This window comes from Protopterus annectens, chromosome 5.part0 (genome assembly GCF_019279795.1).
Source record: "Protopterus annectens isolate FY-2018-M chromosome 5.part0, PAN1.0, whole genome shotgun sequence".
Taxonomy (NCBI): domain Eukaryota; kingdom Metazoa; phylum Chordata; order Ceratodontiformes; family Protopteridae; genus Protopterus; species Protopterus annectens.
In genome coordinates, this window is record NC_056735.1 from 1,529,747,266 (window position 1) to 1,529,772,426 (window position 25,161).

The window sequence follows — 25,161 nt, forward strand, 5'->3', positions numbered from 1 at the left end:
ACTAATGAGTTTTGACTACACATCTCGTCTTCTCAAGAACACATGTATGATTTTACCACTTTGGAAGATTTTTTTGTTGGAGTCGCAGTAAGGAAATGCCATCAAATACTGCAGATATTCTGCTGCAGGCCACTGGGCATCTTTCTTCATGTCCACTCTTTTCTCATCTTGTCTTTCATTGTAACAGTAGATTGCAGTTCCTGCCTTCTGTGAAAAAACTCAGGAGTGATAGTTGATAATTTTCTGATGCTAAGGGGTTAGTGTCTACAGTTGTCAAGTTATCCTACTAATTCCTTAAAAGTATTTTCTGTATCAAACACGTACTGTATTTCATGATCATTTCTATGGAGATTCATGCTTTAGTGACTTCCTATTTGAATAATACCATGGAATGTATCCAGGATTTACAGATGATAACCTCACACACTTTCAGGAAATAAAGAATTTCGTGGCTGGATTTTAACTAATGCTTCCTGCTTCAGTTGCAGAAGCTATTGGCTTCTAAGCTGCACAAACAACTGGATATCTGCCTCAACAATCTGAAGCTCCTTGTGGTGTGGCTTGTGGAGTCATGCAACCAGCAGACCCCATCCATCTGGTCACCAGAGGAGCAAATGACTCATCATATTGACCACTGAGGGTAGTGATGCCTGGGTTTTTTGCACTCTGGGCTGACCAGGCATCGAACCATGCTAGGACCCTACCATATCCCCATCTTGCTTTCTTCCCCTCCCCTATGTGCTCTTTCCTTATTCATTGTCCATCCCTTCTCTTCACAACTTGCCATCCTCTGTATGTCTGTATCAACCACTGCCTCCCCAGTGTTTGTGAGTTAACCACCCCATCTGTCTGTGTCTATCTTCTATGTTTGCCTGCCTGCCCCTGCTATCTACTCTTCTCCCTCTACCTCAGCCACAGCTATCCTTCACTAGATTCTCCATTTCTTGAAAGGCCCTTCTTGCACTGATGTATTGCATTACTATTTCCCCCTATTTCCCTTATTTTGGCTAACACCAGATATCAAATCTAAGCTTAGGCTCCTTTAAGACATTACATTAAAATGGTAAAGGCTATGAAGTAGCCACTACTGATGGTGGAATAAACAGCTGAACATGGATAATCAGTCAAGTATCCTCAGTGACCCTATACATGCTTGAGGAGAAACTCCACAAGCGTCAGCAGCACAAAGTAAAAACAAGACAAACAACATAATGATGAATGTTGATTCCCATAGAAAGTCATTGCCAGCGTGCTTTCTAAATGCGCACATGGACTGATTCACTTGTTTTGGGAGATTTCTCATTTCTTTGAGTTGGTGTGACCCCCTTGAGTTGGTATATATATCAGTTCAGGGGTGTGGGCGTGGTTGCAGACCTGCAAAAAAAAATAAGTACAATTATTTTTTTCACGCTTTTCAGTTTTGGGCGTATTTTTATCCTTTCATCATGTCCACTTTCAGGAAGTCAATATTTTATAGCAGAACCAGAATTCACACATGTAGGCATTTATAGACAACAGATCTCTGTAGTACTCAGTATGTTTTATGTGCCATAGTTGGGGATTATGTTGAGCTTAGCACATTTTATCTGCATATACATTATGCACTGAAATAGATGAACAAATTGTAGTTCAGTGCAAGCACAGTAGTTTTCTAAGAAAACTCATATAATATAAAGGTTACCTTAATGCTCTTACACTTTCTCAGATACCACTTCAGGATGATGTTTCTCATTTATAACTTCTATTTTTAACTTGCTTAACTAGAACTGACCACACAGCAAATCGGTAAATGTCAAACATGGCCATCTGCACACAAAGAGGAGAGCCTCAGAATGTGATGTTTACTACCAAGGGCAATGGTTATTGCCATTCCTCATGCTTTGCTAGCATTGCAGTTGGGGCTGCATTAGCCCACCAGCATGAATTTATGAGACTACAGGGCCATTAACAGCCCTAATTAAAAGTTTACTGCATTTGGCAGCTTTCACAGAGGGGATAATATCAGCAAAAAAAGAATGCGAGCACCAGGTACTTGTTCTGTGGAACAGAATACATAGATTTTGTTAGGCTGTTCAGAATGAATGGAGAAACTATATGGTTGCCATAGGGTGGATCATGAATTTTAATTAAAAGAAGCAATATGGTGTGCATAAATGTACTCTGCATATAGTTAAACTATTTGAGACCCCATGTACATGCCAGTTTAGTCAGGTTTTATGTTCAATTATTTCACAAATTATTATTTTTCCAGGTTGTGGGCTTTGTCAGAAAGCCCTGTTTGGAATGGAGTGAGCATAATAAAGAACAGTATGGAATTTTTCTGCTATTTGTTTTCCTTTGAGTTTAACATAGTTGACATGCAGATTGTTTAGTAGCAGCAGGAAGTGAGTAGCATAGATTACATTGAGTTTGTTAGTTTGAGTGAGATGTATTGATGCTGTAACGATCCAGCATACTGATATACTTACTTTTGTTATGGTATTTTAAAACATTAATTGTGTTGCAATTACTTAGGGGTAAACTATTAAATGTGGACATGTTTAAATGTATGTGACCAGTAAATGTATACCAGTCATTCCTGAAAATGCATATTCTGTTTACCACATGATTGCTAGCAGTTTATACTTTTAACTTTGTCAAACAATGTGTTTAATATGCTGTATGTATGCAAGTGCCCATGTGTGTGTGTGTGTGTGTGTGTCTATATATATATATATAGACACACACACACACACACACACACACACACACACACACACACACACACACACACATTGCTACAAGCAAACTGCACTTTGTCGCGGGTATTCCTCCTTTTTCAGTTCAGAGTATGTCACTGAACCAAATAAAACTCCTTACTACTGATATTTCTATTTAGTGGTCCTATAAGGTTAACAGATGTTAAATGCATAATTATGCATAATGCTCAGAATAGATTTATTTTTGTAGTGAAACCATTTCTACACTCACCCGATTCTGTATTTCATGTTTTTGATTGTTAAACAACATACTGCCACTACAATACTTCAGTAGTGGATTGAAACCTGGAGGACTATGCTACTTCACCCATGCAATTAGTTAATATTTTACTGATAAAGATGGATTACATTGTGGCCAGGTAAATCTGCATACTGATGTCCCATTTTTGACTAAAATATTTAGTTCTAAGTGGCAAAAGCACTTTACAAATCCAACCACATCAGCTGTGACATTTGTCCCCTACCTATTATACTTCTGGAATCATCTGTTTTACAGCACACATGGTGACATTTGAGGGGTTGGAAATCATGATTTCCAGCTCATCTAATGTGTCTGTATTGAAAATGGGGTGCCTTCAGTCTTCTTCTGGTGAACGTTCAGTAAATGTTATGTGAAGTAGTACAACATTAATCTATCTGACTGTAGCCTTGTACTTTTACTGTTCATGTTTAGTATTTTGTGTTACCATTGTATACCTATGGTAATGTCTGCTTTATTGTTAACAGTGAGATGTTCAGCTACTAAATTCAGACAAGGTTAATATTATAGGCATGTGAATTTCAATGCTGCACAATGCTGATGCTTTTATTTTACAAAAATTGTTCCACTTGCAGCTAAAAATATATATGCAGAATTTTTATATTAAGTCACAATGAGAACCTGGGTGTTGAAAGGGCTGTAAAAGAAGGCTTCTGACAGCTCTAAACATCGTTACAGCAACCTTCTGTGTGACCCTCACATCTCGGACATAATCCACTAAAGTGGAATCAAATTTCAAATGTTGCATTCTGTTTTATGTGTTTGTACATGCATTTTAAGATCATTGAGTAAAATTGCCCTGCTGCCTTGGCTATGACAAGTACCTGCTATACCCAGATAAGCTTTCCACTGGAAGGCTGGAGGTGTCCGAGGATTCCACCCTCCCCCATCTCAGTACTGTGTATTGCAGTGCTATTGTCAAACAATAACTGAATCATGACATATACTATTTTGTACACACACACACACACACACACACACACACACACACACACACACACACACACACACACACGCGCGCGCACACTGAAGTCTAGGCGGAGCTAATAATACATTTTAAATGTCACCATAATTTTCTACTTCTATGGTGCCACATAGCCACCAGTAGAACAAGTTCCAAAATCACATTTATGAACATATTATAGAAAATGATAGTAGCCATAACAAAAGCAGTGAAATTTCAAAAGATGGATATCAATAGATATAGTTTACCAGTTATGTGCAATTACCCTTGCAGAGTTTAAAAATCAGCCTGATACAAGCATTTTGTAGTTTAATAATAACTTAATTAAAATCATGTACAGCACACTGACAGAAGACCGGGAAAAGGAAGCTCAAATAAAAGTTTGTTGAGGAGTTATCTTTAGGAAAAAAGTGCTATCTACCATATAGCTGTGTGTACACCTACACTGTAGCTGAAAGATGACTGAAACTGGCTACTGCTAACTTGAAATTTTACTCAGTAGGTTGGCTTGGACACTGGGGAAATTGCAAGGGTGGAGGTAGAGACGGTGTCATTGTTCCAGACAACCTACTCTAGAAGACAGAGGAGAGTGAGTACTTTTTGCAGCTTTTCACCCCCCCCCCACATGATGGAGCATGTGGCCTGATTACTAGACAGATTTACATTAAGCATTTGGCATTAGAGAGTAGAAGTACGGAAGCTGACTGGGGTTGCATGTTGTGGTGCTCATAATGACAGTAGTGCTTCCCAGTGAATGCACTTTACAAAAATCCACTGCATACACTACAGCATACATGATGTTGCTAGAGACTATCCTTCCACACTTCATTGTCCCTTTCACAGCCTGCTCGAGGTCAAAATTGTCCCAGACCTAGGAGATGGCATCAGAGACACTAAGGGTAGGTGGAATGACAGTAAGAAGCAGTTGATGGTCAGCTGAAAGATACACGGGGTTTGGGGCAAAGAATAAATTTAAAAAAACGACTCAGTAGTTGAAGAAACAGTGGCAAACGTATACAAATATGAGCTCACTCTGTTCCAGGCTGTGCTCTTTTTGCTTTTACCTTCATCGCAAGAGTTTCTTTCTGAACCGCTCTCCACTCGTATTCAGTCTATCCGTTCATAAGTGAGAGGGGTAACTAAATCATTTCTTAGAAGAATGTGGCACATAACTTGCTGATAACCCAAAGCAGTTTGCTGGAATAGATTAACACTGGTAGATATTCTGCTAACAATGACTCCTTTAATAAGCCTCCTCCTTTTTCATTTGGACTTGCTCCACCTTCTGTTTCACTCAGTTCTATTGTCAGTATCGTATGTGTCCTAAAACTGTTTTTACATAGAAAATTCCAGATCTTTTATGGTAATATAGTAATATCGTAATTTTACTCCTCTGTCACGAAGCGACCACAATGACTAGTGCGTGTGTGTGTGTGTGTGTGTGTGTGTGTGTGTGTGTGTGTGTGTGTGTGTGTGTGTGTGTGTGTGTGTAAGCAGCTTCATTCTCAGCATTGCTGCAGTTCTACTGGAAAGCAATAATATTTGCTTTATTTGTTTTGCACAGTTTTGTTCACACAACTCATGGATACTTTTTTCTCAAAATGAGAACTATATTTACAAATTAACCCTCTTAGCAGCTTTCTAGTATGTTAGTACACTTGTATTTCAAGGATAATGTTCACTGTCTACCCCAGAGGACCTTATCCATGGTGCTTGTCTCATTCCATAAATAAGTAAGTTTGGATGGGCATACACAGAAATATCAGGCTATGACTGATGTAACACACAACACTACTCAGCAGTGACCGAGTTACATGTTAATTTAAAATAGAAACACTTTTTCCCAGCAAGTATGTAATCAGATGATTAATGTGCTTACTTTCTATGAAAGTGAAGACTGTTAATTATACAGTCATATAGAGTTGTGGCTGAATGTATATCTGTTTATGAGGAACTGTTAATTCCATTGATATAATGCTCTCTAGTGCATTATATAGCCAAAGGATAAGCAATGCCATACAGCATCTAACCTGGCGGTGCTTTGTAGAGAAGTATAGAGATGAAATTACCTTTTGTGACTCTTCAGCTAATACAAATGAAAACTTACTGTGTCCTTTATATACCTGTTGTTATTAACTCCTTGGGTTAATATTAATATATGCATACAGGTATGGAAGTCAAGGGTCATCTATAATGTATGTGTTCACTGATCCAGGGAGTAATGCATACATTACAATTATGTAAACTCAAATACAGAAATCTGTAGGAACCAAGTAATTCCCAGGAGCATGCTCATGAAGAGATGGAAGAAATCAATAATTCAGCTAAAAGATTCAAGCTCTATCTAGAACAAGGTGCTCACAAAATCGTCTATTTCATAGGTTCATAGGTTCATAGGTTCATACTAGGCTATCTGCCCTAGGGCATTTATAAGCCTAGCCAGAATGTGTTTGGCTTTCGCCACCCATTTTAAAATAATTTTGCTATGCCCTTTTTCGAGGTTAGTATACTGTGCCTCTGTCTAACAGTGACACAGAAGTGATACCCGGGGTAAACCTACGATCTCCCATCCACTCATCAAGATTCCTCTTGAAGAGAGTCAATGAGGGACTCTGCCTAACCTGGACTGGGATTTTATTCCAGAGTGAAGGGAGCCTCTGGGTTATGAATCTGTCCCTCCAGCATGTCCTATTTATTTCAGTGCTGAGGTTCAAGTCTCTCGAGCGCATAGCTCGATGGGATTTGAATTTTCTGAGATGCAGCATGTCCATTAATTCCGGGTTGGACATGGCTTTATACGTCAGGCACAGATCGCCTCTGAACAGGCGGTATGCCACTGAGTAGAGCTGGAGTTTCTTTAACCGGGCAGCATATGGCATCTGTTTGAGCCCTTTGATCCTCTTGGTGAGGTACTTTTGGGGTCTTTCCAGTTGCTGCAGGTGTCTGGTAAGGTACATCCCAAAAGGGGCATTGTACTCAATTATGGGCCTGATGAGGGATGAGTAAAGAGGCACGATGACATCCCCTGATCTAGATGTGAATCCCTTCATGATTAGGTGGGCTTTATAAAATGTTTTTCTAACCACTTTGGCCATGTGGTTGTCAAATGAGAGATTGCTATCAACTTGGGTCCCCAGGTCCCTAATTACTTCTTCTGTACTTAATGGATTACCACCTATGTGGTAATTTGTGGGCACTTTGTTTTTGCCAAAGGGGATGACTATACACTTTTTGGCATTTAGCTTGAGGCCATGGCTCTGGCACCAGTTGTCTGTTTCTATGAGGCTCTTTTGGAGGATGCTTGTGTCGACTGGAGAGTCGATTATGGCACCCAGTTTGCAGTCATCTGCGAACTTGGTCAGCCACAGTCCTTCCGTGTTGGCCTGTACCTCCGAGAAATATATACCGAACAAGAGAGGTCCCAGGACTGAGCCTTGTGGGACACCACTTGTAACTGGTTTGGAGTCTGACATGGCTCCAGCAATTCTAACCATGTGGGTTCTGTCCTTGAGCCAGTTTGCAATCCATTTAGTGACATAGAGGTTTATATTTACGCTGGTGAGCTTATCTATAATGCCCGAGTGGGGTATTGTATCGAAGGCTTTTGCGAGGTCCAGGTAGGCTGTGTGGACCACCTTCCCCTCATCAATGGCCTTGGTGACTGTTTCAAAGAAATCAACCAGGTTTAAGAGGCAGGATCTGCCCTTAACAAAGCCGAACTGGGTAGGATCCAGTGTTTGTAGGTCCCCAATATCTTTATTTATGAGGTCCATGATGATCCTTTCCATAGCTTTGCAGACCAAGCTAGTCAGGCTTATGGGGCGATAGTTTCCAGGATCCGTTGAGGCACCACCTTTATGGAGAGGGACCACTGTTGCTGTACGCCACTCTTTGGGCACATGTCCTGTAGTAAGGCTGAGATTAAACAGCAGTTTTATGTTTGGGTTTAGCTCTTCTTGGAGTTCATGTAGGACGCAGCCTGGGACACTGTCTGGTCCCATTGATGCTGTGTTTTTTGCTTTGGAGAGGGCGGCTCTTACCTGAGCATCTGAGATGTCAGGGGGGCAGCACTCTGCTTGGATAGATATTTGCCCTTTTGGTGGGGAGGGGGGGATTTGCACTGAACCTGTCAGCTAGGATGTTGGCAATGTCTGTGGGTTCTGTGTATTTTTTGTCATTTTGGACTAATTCTGAGCATATCTGGGAATTACCACCCAGGTTCCTAACATAACTAAAGAAACCTTGTGATTATCCTTAGTGTCCTGTGCAATTTTTCTCTCGAAGCTGGCCTAAGACAATTTTATGTGTGCTCGTAGTTTTTTGCTAATACTGATCAGTGATGCCTTCCCTTTTTGGGATTTTGCTATATCATTTAGTAGCTTCCTCCTTCTATTGTATAGTTTGTTTATGGCTGGGGTCCACAAGACAGGACGTCTGCCTTTGGAGGATTGGGTCTTGGTTTTATTTGGGATCGCATGATTCATGCATTCCTGAAGGTGTTCATAGAATGCATTTATAAAGGATTCTGTGGTCTGGGCTTTGAAGGATTCCACCTCAGTTTTGAGGAGTGTGAAATTTGCTTTAGAGAAGTTTTTCACTGTGGTTTTCTGGGCAGGGGGTGGGGTCGGGATGTGAATATCCAGTGAGATTAGTTTATGGTCTGATCTTACCAGTGAGAGATACACTTCTGGTCTGGAGCATAGAGTCCCCATGTTGGTGATGATCAGGTCCAGTATGTTTTCCCCTCTTGTGGGAGTGGTAACAAGTTGTTCCATAGCATTTGAGTTTATAAATTCTAGGAACCTTTGGGCTAGGGTGTTGGAGCTAGAGTAATGCTCCCAGTCTATGTTTGAGTAGTTGAAGTCGCCCAATATAATGGTGTTTGGAGAGACCTTCATATTTTCCAGTGTTCTCAGGAAGGCCGAGTGGGGTTCCTGGGTTTGGGAGGGTGGTCTGTAGCAGGCTATAAACTGGAAGGCAGTTTTACCCACTGTTAGTTGCACATGGATAGCCTCTGATGCTTCATGCTTTGCCACCAACCTGGAGGTGTGGGTATCTTTGATGAATATCGATACTCCCCCTCCTTTTGTGGTTCGGTCCAAGTTTTGGGGCCGAAAAGCATGGTATGAGGTATAACCTGGTAGTGCTGGGTTGCTCTCGGGAGCCCTGAACCAGGTTTCTGTTACTGCACAGATATCGATGTTCTCCATGCTAAGGAGAGTTTCGAGTGCATGCATGTTGAGGTTTAGACTTCTGGCATTGAGTAGCATTACTCTTAGTTTCTTATCCCTTGTGATACCTATGGAGGTGGGTTTGTCTTTTGAGCCTTGCCTAAAAAAGGCACTATGGGGGTAGCAAGAGCCTTTGCCAATATCCAAAAGCCCAGGGGTGACAGGTGCAAGCCGTCCCTAGCGAAGCATCGTGGCTTGTCAAGCATATCATCCCAAGCTGACAGGCATTGGATTTCCTTTGAATGACACCAGTACTTAAGCCAATTGTTGAAATTGATCATCTTGTCTTCATATTGTGGCATCATTCTTGGTGAGGGTAAGATGATACTCAAGGTCAGGGTCATACCGGCCTGGGCTACATGCTCAGAGAGCTCTTTTATGTCTCTTTTCATGTAGTCCAGGGAGGTACATCTCAGGTCATTCACACCAGCATGGACAATGACTGAGTCATATTTGTACTTGCCTTGGAGTGACCTGAGTGCTTGTGTTATGTGGCGGATCCTAGCGCCCGACAGGCTGCTCACCGTGACCCTCTCCTTGTTCAGCCTGGTGAGCGGGATGTCAGTATGCCTGACGATAGACTCACCTATTACAAGTGTATCAGGTGTGTTGTTTAGTCTTAAGGGCTGTGACTGTTCGGCACACTGGCTTTGTGAGATATGTGTTGCATGTGTTTTGTTTTGGGGTAGCGGCTGCTTGGGTGTCTGCTTTGGAGGTCTCTGCTACTTCGGCAGATCTTTATTTAGAGCCTCCGAATATGTTTTTGTGTGATTATGTGTTTGGTTTGCTGTCGTGGTAGGTCTATGTGAGACTGGAATTGTAGTGAGTGTGGTTTCCTTCTCCTCCTGACTGGTTATGCCAGTACTGAGTTGAGAGATCTTAGCCTCCAGTTTGGCTATATGGTTGCATCTCTCACATGTGTTGGAATTTGTTGGGAGGAGGAGAGGGTTGTCTGTGTACATGAGGCAGTTGTAACATTGCCTGAAGATTCCCAGATTCACCAGCTGGACCGGAGAGGAGATTGACAACTGACCTTTGGACATGCTAGAATAATATTGGGAATTCCTTAATAATTGAAAACCAGGGCCAGTCGGGAGTGAGGGTGTAGTGCTTTTAATTTTTAGTGCTGACTTATATAATTGCTTTAGTGAGCAAGTGCCAGGTAACTTAAGTACAATGTGTTACAGGTAACTTAAATGCAAAAACGACAAACAGTAACTTTCTTTCAAGTGAAACAAGGAAATAAGTACAGTAAGCAATGCAGATATCACTAGTGATCCACAGAAGTGCTGAGAAGCCACATATTAGGTGGAATTAGCGTTCCAGGGAAATAACAAGCAAGCAAACAACAAGCATATAAACAAAGCTAGATTCAGCAGGCCTGGATCTAGTCTATGCTACAGCAAACAAGGTGTACCAATTTCAGTAAGATACAGTTCAAATATTCAGGCACTATAAACCTTTAACCAGAAATTCCCAGCTCAGAAGGGCAGAGTCCAGCCTCTTCTCCCACAAGAGTGCAGACCACAAACCTTCTTAATGTAAAATAACTGGCCTGAAGCCCAAGTGCTTAAACCAGAACTAATACACTTTAAGAATAACAGACACTGGGCTCTCAATCAGCAGTTCCCAACTTAGAAGGATGAAAGCTACCTGTCCTGCCACCACAGTGCATGCCACAAACCTTCCTAATGTAAAACAACTGGTCTGAAGCCCAAGTGCTTAATCAAAAAGACTTAGAATGATAGCTACACTTTAATCAAGTTACTACCAAGCAGTAATAAATACAATTGAATACTTTAGAGAATGCCTGGATTAGTGCTCAAGTTACACATACAAAGCTAGATCCAGCAGGCCCGAATCCAGTCTATGCCACAGCAAACAAGGTGCACCAACTTCAGTAAGAAGCAGTTCAGATATGCATGCACTATAAGCCTTCAACCAGAAATTCCCAGCTCAGAAGGGCAGAGTCCAGCCTCTCCTCCCACAAGAGTGCAGACCACGAACCCTCTTAATGTAAAATAACTGGCCTGAAAGCCCAAGTGCTTAAACCAGAATTAATACACTTTTAGAATAACAGACACTGAGCCCTCAATCCCAACCTAGAAGGATGTAAGCTAACTGTTCTGCCACTACAGTGCAGACCACAAACCCTCTCAGTGCAAAACAACTGGTCCGAAGCCCAAGTGTTTAAACCAAAAGGCTTAGAATGGGTTACACCAAGCAGTAATAAATACAATGGAGTACTTTTAAGATAAAAAACATTTTGTTTTATGGGTGCCTGTAGAAATTCCAAAGACTAAAACTAACTATGTATGAAGATTTATACATATACACATATAAATATATATAAATATATATTTATGTACGTGTATATATACGAGTTATGTTCATTTGATCAAAAACTCATAATATCGAAAGGCTGTTGTGCGATCCTGCAGTTGGTATATTTAAGTTGCATAAGATACAGGGGGTGTGGATGCACGGCCATTGAATAGCTGAACTATGTATGAATGTAGGGGAATAGCCATCTATCAATGGATTATGACTGAATTAAGCAAAAACTCATAATAGCAAAAGGGTGTTGCTACAGGCACAAAAATATCAATAGCAAAAACTAATTTACCATTTCTTCACTGTTGTATGATACTGAAGTTGGTATATATAAGTTGCATGGGGCAAGGGAGTGGGCTTACTCACCTGGATAATTTTTTTGTTAATTTGTTTTTTTCTAGTTTTCAATATTCTGACTTTAAATATTTCCAATTTTGATATTTTGGGTTTTCAATATTATGACATCTTTCTGTCTCTGTCCAGCAATGGAACACAAATGCATCAACTTCTGCATGTCAAAATCTAACAAAATAAAAAAAACAAAAACAAAAAAAAAAATAAAAAATCTGCCTAAACGGAAAACAAATGCTTTCCCTTTGGAAAAAAAAATACATACAGTTTGGATTAGTATATATGAATAAGAACAGACTGGTAGCTTTGCCACATTTTTCTGAAGATAGTGGTAGGGTTAACAGATTGAAACAGGAAACTGGTTGTTTTCCTTTTGCAATCTGTTGCATTTGGATATTTTAGTTTTTTGATGCTTTTATTATACACTGTCCTTGGTTTGATCATCTGTATCTGATCTTTTTAATACTTCATTCAACAGACCTAGACCCAGATAGTGTTAAACAACAGTAGCATACTATATGAATTATTAATGTGAATCATTAGTATAGAATGTTATAGAATCACATTTTCTCTCCTTGACATGGGAGCAGTGATCTTAGCTGATATTCTGTGCAGTGTTATGCTAACTTTTTCTTTTCTTCTCATGTTTAGCTGAGAAGTGTCCGCATGCAGGGACCAGAGTAGCATAGACATCTCGGCAGAGAGCCTGTGCTTCACTATTTTGAACCTTGTAGAATCCAGCTCTCTGACTTACTTAATTCAGTTTCTTTTCATTGGTATCAAACTACATAGAGATGCACATGGTTTTCTTTCTTTTTTAATTTCTCCAAGTCTTTTAGGCTTCTAATACCATAACTGGAATGGACCCCATTCCTAAGTCAAAGTACGATTAAAGTTCATGAAATTTGCATTGTTTCAACCTTTGATGTCAGTCAGATGTGCTCTTCGCAGCACCTATAATGTGCCCAGTAAAGACTCCTTCTGCAATTTGTATGAGGTTACATGTAACATATCTAAATGCGATTGTAGATTATTGTTTATATTACCATTACTCCTAACACTATTGGATCTGTCTGGGTATCTTTCTTCCACATTGCTCTCATTTCTGCCTGCAAATCCTGATACTTTATGACTTTGTGTCTCTCTGTACACAAGACACTGTAGTCACTGGGTGTGGCAATTTCAATGATCAATGCTACTTTTGTCTTCTTTCCATGGACCACTATATCCAGTTTTTTAGCATCTATCTTTTGAACTGCTGATAATGGGTGATCCCATGTGATGTAGACCTCATCATTTTCTATGATGCTTTGTGACTCATGCTTGCAGTGTTTTCAGCCACTTCAATACCATAATGTTTGCACAATTCACAGTGCAACAGTCTTGCCACATTATTATGCCTTTCAGTATAGAGTCTTTCTGCCATTAGTATGTAACAACCAGCAACAAGGTGTGCAACTGGTTCCAATTCTGTTTTACAAAACCTACATTTGTCTGTCTCTCCCACATGTTCAATGGACTTTGTAAACCAACGTACATGTAGCCCACTATCTTGGGCCACCAATATTAACTGTTCATCTTTTGGTTTGAATTCGCTTTTCCTTAATCATTCCCTTGATCGATCCTGATCAACATAAGGTTTTGCCAGAAGTTTTCTATACTTGTAACAATATTTATGCATTTTCCACATTTCTTGCCTTCTCATTTGGTCTTTCACCTTATATTCTTTCTTTTGTTTTTTGTCACATTCCTGCTTGACACCGATATGCTACTGCTAGACTAAGCAGAGAAGTCATCTTATATTTATTCTCCTCATGTTTCAAAACTTTCACTACATTTGGGTCTTGTGAGGTCAGCAGATATGTGTGTAGTTCCACAATTGCAGCTCTATACATGTAATTCATTTCAAGGAGGCCCATCCCTCCTTCGGAACGGGGAATATATAGTCTTGGTATGCAATGATTTTTATAAATCATTTGGTGAGCATGAAGTATCCTTCTTGTTTTCCTGTCTAATCTAGCCAAAAAATTTTGGGGCTAGTCAATCACTTCAAAACTGTAAGTTAGGACAGGAAAAGCAAATTGGTTTATAGCTTGGATTTTGTTCCTCAATGTCAAAGCTGTTTTCAGGATTAATTTAAGTCTTCTAAAGTATTCCTTACTAAGTTTTATTTGCATTTGTTCACATTTTATTGTTGAACCTTCATCATTTCCCAAATATTTATACACTCCCTCTTGCTTTTGCACATTTATCAAAGCCAAATGACATTCTTATATCATATGAAAAAGTTTTGACAACTTGAAGTTGGGCTTTCAGTTCTTCATCTGATGAGCCATACAGTTTTAAATTATCGACAAAGAGAAGATGAGAAGTCTTTATACCTTATTGTTTTATAGGAACCAAATTATAACCATGGTCTAAGCTGTTAAGTAGACAGCTTAATGGGTTAAGGGCAAAACAGAATAGCAGCCGTGACAAAGACTCACCCTGGAATATCTCCCTTTGAATGTTTATCCCTTGGATAATAATTTGTCCTTTATCATGGCTTAATTGCAAAGTAGCCTGCCACTGTTTCATGGTCACTGTAGTGTAGTCAATCAGTGCAGGGTATGTCTTATACATTTTTACGCACTCTTTTATCCATGAATGTGGGATACTATCAAATGCTTTTTTGTAGTCAATCCATGCCATACTTCAATTCTTCCCCTTTTTTATATTTCTCCAGTATGACTTTATTTAACAATAAATGATCCTTTGTTCATATGACTTTATTTTATTGCCCTTTTGTCTATTGCCATAGTTGAGTTTTCTTCTAAATGACTATAAACTCTGTCAGCATCAATTCCAATGTATAGTTTACATGTCATCGGAAGGCAAGTTATTGGTCTATAATTTTTAAGGTTGCTTGCAGGTTCACTCTTAAGTAGGGGCATTCTCTTTCCTGTTGTTAGTCAGGTTGGTGTCTGTTCGTGGTGCACATATAAATAGTTCTTACTCATGGCTAAATCTTCATGCAAAGATGTTAACACTTTTAACCAGAAGTTAGGTACTGCATCTCGGCCTTTGGTTTTCCAGTTAGAGGCTTTTCTTAACTTTGTTACAATCTCTCTGGCTGTTACTTCATCCCATTTCATATCCTGTACCTTTAAATGTCTTGTTTTGTCTTTTACTTCTATCCATTTAGCATCTTTGTTATATTAAACAGGATCTTCATAAATACTTCTCCAAAATATAACTATTTCTTCTTTTTTTCTTGATCTTTCAATTCCTCTTACCTTATTTCCCAATTCTCTATAAAACTTTTTTGAGTCATCAATAAATTGCTTATTTTGTACTTTTCCTTTATATTTATCTGCGTATCTTCTAAGTTTTTCTGCCTGCACTGAGATTTTTAGTTTATTTGCGATAGTGCATGATAAGTCCTGATCTATTCCAGTACTGCGCATTGCCTTTATCACATCTATCTTTATAAGTATTTTTGTTTATCTGTTCCCTCTTCTATACTCTTCTGACAGTGACACTTCTTGTCCTAATTGCTTTATTGTTTTCTCTATTCGATACTTCCATGATGGTATTCGATTTCTCCCCTTCTTTTCCCGCACTACCCCGTGTTCTTGTGGTAGAACTTTATCAGTCATTAATTTAGCAGCAGAGTAATATATCTTGTTTACTTTTGTTATATTGCATGGATCCCCATGGACAGTTCTAATTACTGTGTTCATTTGTTTTATCAAACTTCTGACATTTTGGGATTTATTGACCTTCTGCAGTCTATTTCTTTCATTGATCTTAATATGTCTATCTGATTCTATTAAATCAAGCAACTCTTCTCTTAGCTTATTTCTTCTAAACTGAATGCACGTTTTATGTTCTGCATTTCCTGTGGGCATTATATAGAAAGTTCTATAGCATCTTCCTGTGGCACATTCTCTTCAATTTCATCTAGTGCCATCCCGTTCTCTGTCATATGGGAACACACTGGCCTATCACTCCTCAACATTGGCTGTGTCAGAGTTTCCACAGTTTGCTGTTCCTTCCCTTGCTGTCCACCTTCAAGTGAACATTAAAACTGGTTTCCTGTGGAAGGCTACAAAATATCTTTATATGGCCCCTGACCAATTGTTTACCATTCCACTGCTTTCCCCTTCATTTGGATGTCTATTTCTCTGTTCTGTTGTGGTGCTTTCTTATTTAGATTTTCTACACTGAATCCTTCACTTCACATGTGCTCCATAACCTCAGTTTCTATTTCTTTGACTTCTCCATTACTGATCTTCTTTTCTACCTTTCCTCTTTGTCTTCTTATTTCTTGGATTTTAAAGTTTTCCATGTCTGTATTCTTTTGCCTGTATTTCTCTTCAAATATATTTGGTGCTGCTCTTTTTGTATTGATTAGTTTTGCTTTCTCCTTTGTATAGATATTACACCATTTTAAATCTCTTTTTCTTTCCCATGTCCATATTTCTTCTTTAGATGTCTCTTGATCTTCCTGTTTCTCCTTATTTTGGTGACTCATTCCATCATGCTGTGATGTAACCTGTGTTAAACCTTCTACACCAAATCCTTCACTTTGCAGGCACTCCATAACTTCAACTTTTTTTTTTTAACTTCTACTTTACTAATTTTTTTTCTACATTCCCTCTTTGTAATGTTATTTTTTATTGTGAAATGTTCCATATCTGGATGCCTTTGTCTATATTTCTCTTCAAATATCTTTGGGGTGCCTTCTTTATATTGATTAATTTTGCTTTTGCCTTTGCATAAATATTGTACCATATCAACTCACTCTTTCTTTCCCATGTCCATATTTCTTTTTTTATACTTTTCAAAAATACCTAGGTTTTGTTGTTTATATTTTTGCACTTCTTCAGATGCTTCTTTTTCCAAACAGATCAAAGTTTCTTGCTCTATGTATTGTTTTTCACAAATATGTTGTATTAATGAACATACCATTTTATTTGAGGCTTCTGATAGTTTTTCTTGTGGAATTTTCTTGTGGAAGTATTTTTCTTTCCTTTAATTTCTCTCTTAATTTTTTTGTATATCCTGTGTCTGGAAATTCTGGGCTTTTGGATAATAGTAAAAGTACATAATTTCTTTCTTATCCTCAATAGTCCACTCTATTGTTTTATGGCTCTTCTTTGGCCTATCAGTTTTTGTGATTTTTGTAGACTGCTACTTCCTTCTACAATGGGGGGGGGGGCATCTTCCCCCTGGTCCTGGCTTGGTCCCATTGTAGGAACGTTTCTGTATTTTGAGGATTCTGCACTATCATTTTTTTTAGTCCTGGCACCAGTGCCTACCAGGATTGGATAATTTTTATCCTTCGTCTTGTGCACCCAGTTATCTTCTTTTTAATTTTTGACCTACTTCTGTCCATGATATATGCTATATAAATACAGTCTATATATCAGTGTCATCTTGGTGAGATTTTGGGAAAAACAGGTTCCACGTTGTGAAGGCACTCACCAAAATGTGAGGATGAATTCAGTTTCAATACTAATCCCCTTTGCTTTCTGATGTATCATCTCTCCATTCAGACCCCTCATCACTCCATTCGGACTCCTCATCTCTCCATTCTTTGAGTGTAGTTTTGCGTGTATCTTAAAAAGATACATAAAATATGTGTTGGGTGATTGAATGATTGCACTTGTTAACTTAAGTGCTATATTTATTGTAACATGTATAGGAAAGGGTTCCGATACTGAAACCAAGGCTGAGACATAACCATGGTATCTCTAATTGCCCCTGACAGAAGTCTAATTCCTCAAGAAATTTGCCTTCCTGAAGGAATTACTGACTGCTATAGGCAGGTGGTCTTTAATCTAATTTATATAAATTTAGGTTAGACAGAATTTAAAAAGTAATATTAAGTCTAATGAAAACTGTCTGCCACAATATGATACAAACTGTAATCAGCAAAAAATAATATTAAATAAATGAATGGGATATGAAGCTCTTTAAGGAAGCTCTCAAAAGAAATAAAATAATTAGTTCTTGCCTCAAAGAGGATATACAAGGTTTGTCTGTGATCTCACATTGTCAGAAGAGTCTAAGTAAAATATTGGGTCTAGATACACAGGAAAGATTTTATATTACTATATGCATTCAATCTCAAATGTAACACTGGTGAAAATGTTAGGCCTTTGACTGTTAAATGCGTTACCTTTCTGGATAAGCAAGGATTTGCGTTGAGCTATTTAGAGCAGATTAATAAAGAAACTTATAAGTAAATGATTTTTCTTCTATTTTATGTGTACAATAATTCACACTGTGAATTAATACCAAAATAAAGGTTGTGTGATTGTGTGGGACACATTACATTCCCTTTTTTGACATATGGAAAAGGATTAGCTGTTTAATATTTTGCCATAATAAATGAAAATGCATTTAGCAATGCTGCATATTAGCCTGTTGAAGTGCAACAATAACCTTTAAAGGTGTTCTGTCAATAACATGTGAAATTGTGAGGCAGCTGACAACTACGTACAGTTGTACCTCTCAACCCCTTAGTACAAGAAATCTGGACAAAGCCAGAAATAATGCAGGGGCAAAGACCCAAAAATAGGGACAGATTCAAAAAATTGCTCATATAAATTTAGAAAGATGATAGAATAACAAATTTTGCATTATTATATATTTTTTTCTGAAGGATATGAAGTCTGAAACTGAAATGACTTTCATTATTTATTATTATTTAGTGATTTCAGTCCTCAGTGATTTGCCAGACAACCACAGATTTTATGAAGAACAGACCAAAAATACAAGGTAAAAATCTGGATGTTCTGCAAAAATCTGGACAGTTGAGAGATATGCATACAATATACTCTTTGATGAATGGTTAGCTGGTCACCGCTCACTACATAACAGCTTTAAGTGCTTAGCTGACTGTCTTAAAAAGTCACACTTTTTGAACTGTAGAGCATTGTATTCTATCATAGGTATACCACCCATAGAACTATGTCTTGACTGCATATACAACCTAGCCAGCTTTGTTGTCATGCCATTATTAGCTTAAACAGTTACATGTCCAAGGCTAACAATTAACCAGTTTTTGAATTCTTAGAGACAGAGAAGGCCAGGCTATATACTGGAGAATGATGAAAAGAAAAGACACTGGTAGACACTGGAGTCCCTGTCCCTGTTGCAGCCTGTCTCCTTATCACACCAAAGACTAGCCACCTTCTGCAGTCTCAGTTCAGGTTACCAAAAGGTTGGAAGAGGTACAAGTGATAAACATGACTTGAAAAGAAGAAAAAAAACCCCATAAAATAATAGAAGACCTCTGTATATTATGGTATGTAAAACATGGTGACCAGGGTGTAGTCAGGGAAGACCGGATCCCTTTTGACCCTTGATTGCCTTGCATAATTACTCATTACAAGTAACAAACCTTATCTAAACCACAAGTTCTGAGGCTAGTAGGAAAGAAGAGCCACTGTGCAGAAAAAGGATTTGTGGCTATACATCAAATGCACAAAAGTTTGATATATAAACCATTAAACCTTAATACATCAAACCAAACAACAAAAAAAAAAGAAAAGAAAAGAAAAAAAAGAACCAGAAAAATTTTTAAGTGCATGGGGGGAGTGCAATCTCCCCTAACCCGTCTTACCATCTAAAGCTAACACATACCATCTCCTAGATCAAACTACAATGGAGAAAGGACAAACTCTTGTTCCCTACAATTACTGGCAATCAGCATAAAAGCTATTTCAATATTTTGGATGTTCAATCAGTGAACATTCATTCTTTTGACAAATCAGCTAAAAGATAGGAACCCATGTGGGCGACACCTTCCCCGCATGGGTCAAGCCTGGGTACTGCTGTATCATGGGAATCTTTGAGGAATGGAGCAGAGGAGAGTAGCCGACAGAGAAACCTGAAGTCAAGTTGACTTGAGTGAGGCAAAAAAATATTTAATTATAGTAAATTGATGTGTAGTCTCTCTTTTTCTGTGGGTTTCTGTCTTTTGGAGAAATTGTCAAAAGACTGACATTTCACTGTGAATGTTTAACTTGCTTTTATGCCAACTGGCAGTATTTGTGGGGATTAAGGGTGTGCCCTTTCCCTAATGTAGTGTGGTCACAGAGTTGTTATATAATAGTTGCAGGGGGTACAGAAGGCTTACCCTCTACGCATAAAAGGTGATTGTGTTTATATTTTGTTTGTTTTTGGTTTGGTTCAATGTATTGTATTTCTGTTTTGCATTTTGGACCTTTGGGCATTCAATATGTAGCCATAGATCTCTCACAGACACAAGCAAGACCTCAACATCCTGTGGGAAGATTCTCTGGGGTATCTGCCCACCATGCGTTCTAAGTGGGAAAGAGCTATCATACTGCAGCTCACTGTGGGGTGTTCTTGCTTAATCCTTACCTCCCCTCCCTCCCCCCAACATGCTGGGTTATATTGCTGTGAGGGAAACAACGCTTCCTATTTGGCACTGTGTCCCTTTTTGTCTGCCCCTTTGCAAAAGGAACAACTCCATTATCACAGCCTTGGTATAACCACCAAGGCTTGTGACATAACTATGTCCCCAGTATGTCTCCACACCATTCCCCCTGGAAAAAAAGTTAACAGCTGTTCTTAGGGCAAAAAAAGCAGTCATGCAATTTTCTTTTATTGCAGTTCACTGCAAAGTGAATGTCAATCTGTCATACACATTTCTGGTTGCAGTGTTTGAAAAAGACATGCTTGATGCTTTGCAGAATTTTATATTTTTCAAATGGTGTTTAATTTTATTCACTGCAATAACCAAATAAAATGCTATTTGGTTCATTTGAATTTATTTTTTTTTTGTAAACAAAATATGATTTGTTCACTTAGCACTATTCAGAAAGTACAAGTATCTCTCTTCAGTAGCAACCCAGAAACTTTGATCTAGAGTAGTTTATTTAGTCTTTTAGCATTCTGGTAGAGGCTAGAAAAATTAAATAGGGGACTACAAAACGACTCATATTAAAAGTTCATAGCGTTAATTGCCTGTGTAGTATGCCAGTGCTTATGCGCTACCATGCACTGAAAATATATCATATTTTATACAAATGTGCAAATGGGCGCAGCTGTCTGCAAACATATTTGATGCCTTGTACTTGATCCATTTTATTAGATTCAGTACACTTATTCTATGTAATTCTCCAATGCCCAAAATGTTATGATCTTACTGGCAGTCTAATTGTTTATGTTGCAATTTTACATGGTGTCTGATTGTGACATTCTTTTAGCTCTGTTTTGGTATTACACATAGTATTTTGCAGGCCTGCTGCAGCTTTTTGACACATTAAAACAATTGCGTTTATTAGCAGAAAAGTATTATAAAGTACAATTACAGTTAACAACCCTGTTTTTCCTTGTTACACCCTTATACATCTCCCACTGAGTATATTTATAGTAGCTTAAGGCATTTTATAAACTGAGTCACTACAATACAAAAGCTCCAACTTGTGGAATTTGGATGATTCATTCAGTGTATAGCTGTAGGAAGGTGCTGAATAGATATTGTGAACAAAATCTCTCCTATTTATTTGTTATCAGGGATAATGTCTTTGTTTAACTTCTTCAAATGTTTATAGATTTTTTTTAATATTGTGATAGGAATAGATCCTATTCCTAAGTCAAGGCATAATTAAAGTTCATGAAATCAATTTTGCCAAGAGTGCTCTTCTCAGCATCTGCAATATATCCAGAATTGCTTCTTTCTGTAGATATAGGAATACCTTTATCAGTCCAATAATTAAGTACATTTGTAAATTCTTTGTTGCTCCAACTGCCATTAATACTATCTGGGTGCCTTTATTCAATACTGATTTAGTTTCGGCTTGCATGTCTTTGCTATTTTATTTTTATATCTTTTAACTCATCAGATGCTATCATCATTGGGTGCAGCAGACTGGATAATGAATGCTGCTTTTGCCTTTTACTTCTAAACTACTATATCTGATTTCCTTGCTTTTACCTTCTTAGCTGCTGTTATTGTGTGATTCCATGTGATCATTAATATAATTATAATATACTCACTATAGATTTTTTTAATGCTGCATAAAATGTATAGTAACTTTGGACCAGTCTATCTACCTACCTGGCTTGTTATCAAATAGCAAATAAATAAAGAATAAATAAAATAAATAATTAAAGTTTGCTTTGATGTACATGGCATGCAGGTCACCTTTATCAAAATCATGTCCAAGATTTAGTGCTCTCATTCCAGGCATATAAATATCTCACAAATGATAAGGCTTTGCTTTACAAATAAGGGAAGTACACAGATGGGGACAGATGAAATTAGCATAGATGATAATCAGATTACACATTCCTTAGGGAATTTTCATATTTACAACTATACGTCATTGAATACTGATAAAGAACATTTCAGGTTATTCTCTAAGGGTATGAAGTATGCACCTACAACCAGGTTTAATTTGACTGACACACTTATTGAGTTGAAGTTATATCTAAGAAAATTAAATTTGGCCATTCATTTTAAGGACAATAGTACTAGTATGCAGGTTAATAGGTTGAGGAGATTAAATAAATGTAAACCACAATTACACCCCACCTTGGTCACCTTTGAAAAGTTCAGCATCTAGTCAAAGATTCATGGGACTTTTTAAGCAGGCTAAAAGCTGAAATATGGGATAAGAATAACATTTTTTTTAACCATAGATGCAGTTGACATGTTTTCTTGCATCCCTAAAGATGAAGGATTAGAAAGTTATAGCAACAGTATGAGAAAATACTCAAGCTTGAAATGGGACAGGATCAAGCTACTGGTAGAATTCATGACATTAGTCTTGGAGATCAATATTATTTATTTTGAAGGAGAAATATATAAACAGACTAAGGGAGTAGCTATGGGGGCAGCGTGTGCCCCCATATATGCTAATTTGGTACTACTGGATTGGGAGGATGAATACATATTTAAGAGTCAGTATTTAGATAAGATTATTAGATATGTACATTTGCTGGATGATATTTTTGTTCTATGGAAAGGTACTATCGAAGAAATCGAAGATTTTGTATGATACCTGAATTGTACTAGTACCTATTTAAAATGTACACATTCTTACAATATTCAAAAAATAGATTATTTAGATACATTCATCTCTCCCACTGATAAAAGGTTTAAGTCTAGAATATATAAGAAAAGCACTTTTAGTAATTCTTATTTAGAATATTCTAGTTGTCATCTCCGGAAGCAAAAAAAGAGAATACTGAAAGGGCAGTGGATAAGAGCAGCCCGGAGGACCTCTGACTATGAGGAGATGAGACGTGAGATTACGAACATTGGCCAAATGTTTAAGGACAGAGGATAACCCCATTTCTCTGATTAATGATGTTTCTCAATATGTTATGAGAGAATGGGATAAAAAATATAAGCCATTGTTAGGAGCAGATTTGGTATGCAACAGAAATATTGAGGGGAAATAATAATTTTAGTAGGGCATTCATTTTGGAATATAACCCAAATGTAGAAAGAGTAAAAAAATCTAGTTACACGAAACTGGGCACACCTAAAAGGTGATGCTGAGGTTTATAGAATCTTGGGGCATGAGCCTAATTTTGTGTACAAAACTGTTCTGAACTTGAAAAATAAATTTGAATATAACAGAGGTATACAAGCCCAAGGAAGTACCAATGAAGGTACTAGGAAATGTGTCAGGTGTAATCAGTGCTTCGTTATTATAGAGGACAGCTATATTATACTAGAGAATGTAAACAAAACAAAGATATTTTTAAGAAAGGGAATTGTAATACTAAACAGGTGATATATTTAGTTAAGTGTGGCACCTGTACTGCATTATATATAGGCAAAACTCATAGAGCCTTTAAAAACAGAATAGACGAACATCTTTATAACATAAGGCGAAAGAACAAAAATAGTGCTCTTTATAGATGGATCTATATTACATTATCGGCTGATGAAAAGAGCAAATACTCTTTCATCAGACCGATAATGTCGAAAGACCTAAACAGCGAAGACATGGAACATCGTTTTTTTTCCAGGGAAAAAAAACGGTGGGCCATGTCTTCGGGACTTTGCCATTTCCTCCATTATGGTGGGAATCTTGTAGTTGGTATATTTAAGCAGGGGGGGAGGGTGTGGACATGTTTTGTGTTTTAAGTTTTTTTTTGTTTTTCTTTTTTTGCTGAGCAGCAAATTTTTTCCCTGGGAAAAAATTTGCTGTTCCGTGTCTTCGCTGTTCAGGACTTTAGACATTATCGGCTCAATGAAAGAGCATTCACTCTTTTCATCACTCGATAATGTAATATAAACGCTTTACAGACATGTAGAAGCTAATCCTCTGCTTTAAGGTTTGGCATTGTGGAAATTGTCATTTCAAAGCCCAGCAGGGGAAACATGAAAGCTATTCTGAAAGAAAGAGATGTGAGATGGCAGTTGCTGTTAAATGCAACATGTACCCCTGGTATTAAAGATAATATTACTATTACACCTAGGTTGGAATTAAGCCAAAAGTAGATACAACAATATGTATATGTGCATTTTATTGTCATAAATATGTCACACATATTTATGTATAGGTAAAGTTTCAGCTTGTCATTTGAACATTTTATAAGTATGTTTAATACATAAGTACACATTTTTTAGTAATAGGTCTTTAATATATTTTATGAACAATAATAGTTATTTACATAGTTTATATATTTCAGTGTTTTATATTAGTAGTTTCCTAGGATTGGTACTTATACATGGCAGTTTGTTACTGTAGCTTTAAGCTAATGAAGAAGTTGCTGTTAATTAATGAATTCATTGGCTTGAAAAGGATATAAATATCAGTGGAGTGTGTTTATTATTTGATTCTGATGAAATCTATGGTGCAGTAGACAAATACGCTAAATCTTTTGGAGTTCTTAATGTGAATAAAAGAACTATTCATTTTAATACACTGAGTGGACTGCTGTGGTTTTTTGGAGTGCTTGGGAATTCTGTGCTTAGCGTTTTCCCTATCGCTATTTATATTTTTATAACTGGTTGTGAGGGCAACGCTGACAGTTTTGCTTTAGAAATATGGACATGAAACACACCTCTGATTTAGGACACACAATAAAAACAATATAAGAGGCAATTAGACATAAATAGAATGCTACATAATTCTGGCAGTATCCTATAGAGTACACAGATATATCAGTTGCTACTCAGAAAGCATGTGACCTTGAACTTTAGTTATGGAAAGGATTTGAAGGGAGAAGTTAGATACAAGACAGATGGATATAAATCAGTTTTGATGGATTGTTCTCAGC